At 47.7% G+C, this 4257-nt stretch overlaps 1 pseudogene; it reads right to left on the bottom strand.

Moving 5' to 3' along the window:
• Positions 1-3910, bottom strand: part of LOC101586048 — a 13510-nt pseudogene extending 9600 nt beyond the window's left edge.
• Between the last annotated feature and the right edge of the window lie 347 nt (positions 3911-4257).

The following is a 4257-nucleotide window of genomic DNA, read 5'->3' as shown; positions in this document are numbered from 1 at the left end:
AGACAGACAGACAGACAGAGACAGAGAGAGAGAGACAGAGACAGAGAGAGGAGAGACAGAGATAGAGAGAGAGAGAGAGAGAGAGAGAGAGAGAGAGAGAAAGAGAGACAGACAGACAGACAGACAGACAGAGGAGGGGTAAGGTGAGGATAAAGGAAGAGGGGACAGAAGGGAAGGGAAGGGAAGGGAAGGGAAGGAAAAGGTGAAGAAATTCCATAATCATAATAGTCTGGGAATAGGCTGAGTGGTTAGAGGAGCTTCCTACCTAGCGAGCCAGTTAGAACAAGGCATTTGCCCTTGGTACTTCTGTAAATCCTGGAACCTGCAGAAGCAGCCATCGGGCAGATAACTGCCCTCTCCTCCCACATACTGCTCTTTGTTCAAGGAAAAGTCCGACCCAGTTGCCTGCTCAGATGGCCCCCCTGAGCCTTACCCAGGCAGCCCCTCCAGGAGGGGCCCCGGCTGGAACAAGCACACACACTTCTTCTCGGAGTCGTTGTGGAAGATAACATACTCAAAACCCAGGCCCTGCACCTCCGCGATCCTTAGAAATAGGCGGCTGTCTTCCATCATTTGCACTAGAGAAAAGCAGCAGGTCAGTGAGAGGGGCCTACGGCTCTTGAGCTACCCTCAGATGGTACCGTCCTCTTGGGCAGGAGGCACCTGACCACAGAAGACCTCAGGAAAACCGCCTTCGCTCAGGGTCCCGTCTATCTGTCCCTTCCAGGAGGGCAGGCAATTGGCAGAGTGTGTGTGTGGGGGGGAGACAAACACTGCACGAAATCAGCGTGCCACCGTCTCTATCAACAGACTGAGGGGGACTAATCCAGCAGGCACTGACTTAAGTGGATCAAGGATATAGGGGAGAACATTTTAAAAATAATGTCCACAGGTTTGGGAGTAATTCAAATAAGAGTTATCTATAAAGTATGAGCCCTAGAGAGTGCTGGGAAGGTTAATAGGCCTTCATTAGAAGCTATAAAATCCACTACCTACCAAACATTTTTGCTAAAATTTCACAGATTAGGTGAGTACAACTAGAAATCTTCCAGCTGCCTCCCACCGGTGGCTTTTTTCCTTTCTTACTATTTTTCTTTTTAAATTAGGACGTGTTTGTAGTACATAATGTTCACATTCACTTTAAGGAATAGGTATATGCCCTTAACATATTTAAATCTTTTTATTCCACTTGCTTTCCTCTTCTTCCTCCCTTTGTCTCTGTTTTCATTTTGTATTTTTAGTTCACGTTTGTAACACTGATGATGACACTCGTCCCAGGTGGCTGATGCGGGTGCGCAGCACATGGCAACCACCCCACGTCCTTCCTGTGCCTTATTCCATTTCCCGCCCTTCTTTCCATCCTCTCATTCCTGTTCACTCGAACCGAAGCTCACGTTGGCCACTAGAGGGGGCACGTGTCCTGACAAGGATGAAAACTTGCGCCTTAATCGTGGAAACTGCCCTTTGCTCATTCTGTACCTGTCTGGTCTGCACCGGGGATCAGGTGGGATGGGCAGGTATAAGGAGGTGCCGGGACTGACTGCAGACAGGGGTGGCGCAAGCACTGAACCCAGCCTCAGGCGCTCCTGATAGTCCAGCCTTCACCATGCTGCCGCTACAAAGTGGGCTCTGAGTTCCTTTTCTGGCCTAACATCACCTGAGTCTGGGATCACTGCATCTGGACTGCCTTGATCCTGACACCCGGCTAGCCCAATCCACACAGCAGACGGGCTGGGGCACAGAAGCTTCAGGAAAATGCACAAACAGGGTGAAGACAACCCCCCATCCCCATTGTTCAAGTTCAGCATGCCTGATGTAGGTGGTCTGAACATACCAGGGACAGCTTTAGCAATCTTAGCAAGGCTGGCTTCTTTGAAGATCTGCACAGAATGCCTATAGCCTGGAAGTCTTGTCCATGAGCCATCCTCAGTCTTCTGCATGAGCTCATTATAGAGCTCCACCATGAGGGGGCTCCAGCTAGCATTCGGGAGGGAATAATCCTTTGTATCAGACTGGACATGGGTGCTGCTTGAGACCTGAAAAGTTGAAGAGGCAACAGACTGTAGCCAGCACAGTTCCAACTTGACTCCATTGGATGAAGGAGTCTGGTTCCCCCAGGCTGAGTGTGCCCAAGAGCCCAGAGGTGAGTGTGCTTGGGTTCCCAGAACTATACGGAGGAATTGTATAGTGGGAAGGAAGGAACTACACCCGAAGTGGCCAGAGAGAAAGCTGGGGGTCCGATCAACTGTGTGAAAGGATCTGGGCTATTCTGGGAAGCTGTAAACAGGAGAACAAAATAGATTTGGTCATGCTTTCATGACACTGGGGCCTCTGGCTGACCTGCAATCCAGAGGTGGGCTTTTCCTGCCACGTCCTTCTTCTCACAGCCCCTAGCCCCTCTCTGCCTCTCTCTCCTATTCCCACATTCTCCAGGCTGCTTAGTATCTTCTAGATTGTTTGCCTTTATGGCCTGCAGTCCCATCACATCACAACCGGAAGGTTCCACCAGGGGCCCTCTTTTCTGACAGATGAAGACTGTTCTGTCTAGATTGCCAGCTCTCCCCATCTCAGAAATTATATTAACTCATCCTATGGCAACATAGGGGAATTCATCCTATGGCAACATCTTCCTGTACCTTCCATCTCATTATTGTTCGTGTTCACTGGTGTCAATAAGTCCTTCCTGGTACACGTCTATGTTTTCTGGTGCATTTACTCACAGCTGCCTGCATATGCCCCTCTCTACCTAAACAGATGAGAAATACAGATTCTTCAACTATTAAAAATAGATAGGCCCTTATGGGAATGGAGTTGGAGTAAACTCTTGACACCTAGGAATGGCTGACAACTCTCACTACTCTCCTGCAGGAGGCTCTACTTTGGGGAGTTAGTAGACGGCTTTTGAATTTAGCCTCCAAACTAGCTTCCAGTTAATACACTGCCCTTTTCCCTACTTCTCACATACTTCTCGGAGAATCAGTTTTCCAGTCTATAAAATGTGAATAATACCCTCACCCTGCAGATTGCTGGGAGGTCTATACAGGGCCTGGGGTAATATACTAAAGAACTGGCTCAAGCTCAGAACAAAGTAACATTCCAAGATGTTAATGTCATCTAAGCCCCAAGGAAAAGCCCCCTTCCCTAGGCTGATCCCAAGGAATTCTTTCTTAGCAATGATCATATCAAACATTGAAAATATGAAAGGGATGCCATCTAGTTGATTCTATTGGTTAGTACTCAATTTACAAAAAATTCACTTCAATTTTTTTCTATTTCTGTTATTTAGAAACTATCTCATCAGTATGTAACCACTGTTTTCCCTTGAGCCTGCACTGCTTAGATTTTCTTTCCCCAATTCTGTCCACTCTTGAGATTAGTAACCCAACTTCTCCTATTAGAAACATTCAGTAAGAACTGTAAGGTGGCCATAGATTTGGTAAGAAGGGAACAGATGAAAGATATTGGACTAAATAAGAGATCAGACAACTATTAAAATAGAGAAAGCAGAGTAAACACTTAGAACAGTGCCTGGAATATAGGAAGCAGAACCACTTTGAGAGCTCTACCCTTCCATGGAGCCAAATGGAGGAAGCACCTTTTAAGAGTCCAGACTGGAGCTCTAAGTCTCTGCTCTGACCTTGGCAGTCACCTTGCATTTCCAGCCCTGTTTCCTCATAGGTCAGGTAGGACAGCAGACAAATCGATGGCAAGGTCCCTTTCAGCTCTTCCTCTGGAATCTATGACCAGCCTCCCAGTGCCCAGCATCTGGCAGATGATAAGGGTACTCACAGAGATGGGCTGACCTCGCATCCAGGCCAACCTGGGGGGACAATGGTGGCCAACCAGAGCGTGGAGAAGGGGTGCTGCATGTTTACACCCCACCAGGGATCTGAGGCCTCTGTGCAGCATAAGGTCCGCTGAGCTCGGCAACCTGAATGTCCTCTCGAAGGCAAGCCTTCAGTTAGCTCCAGAGCAGTGCCTGAGGCTCTGCCTTAGCCAATCCAATCTGTTTCCTTAGGAAGAGAGAACAGTGGTAAAAAAAGACCCATTCACAAATACCACTAGAAGTCCGCATCTTGTACAGCAATTTACCACTGGGAAGAATGTATGCAATGTGTCGATTGTTGAAACTGTCCTACCAATTTGGTTTGAAACTGTCTCATTGCTATTTGTTTATCAATAAAATTATGGAAAAAAAAACCAAACCAACAACAACACCCATGCAGCAGGAAAGATAGGGGTAGCCGAACCAGAAGG

Source organism: Octodon degus, unplaced genomic scaffold, assembly GCF_000260255.1.
Source record: "Octodon degus isolate 3935 unplaced genomic scaffold, OctDeg1.0 scaffold00147, whole genome shotgun sequence".
NCBI classification, from domain to species: domain Eukaryota; kingdom Metazoa; phylum Chordata; class Mammalia; order Rodentia; family Octodontidae; genus Octodon; species Octodon degus.
Note: the sequence above shows the minus strand (reverse complement) of the source record. Positions and strands in the feature narration are given on the sequence as shown.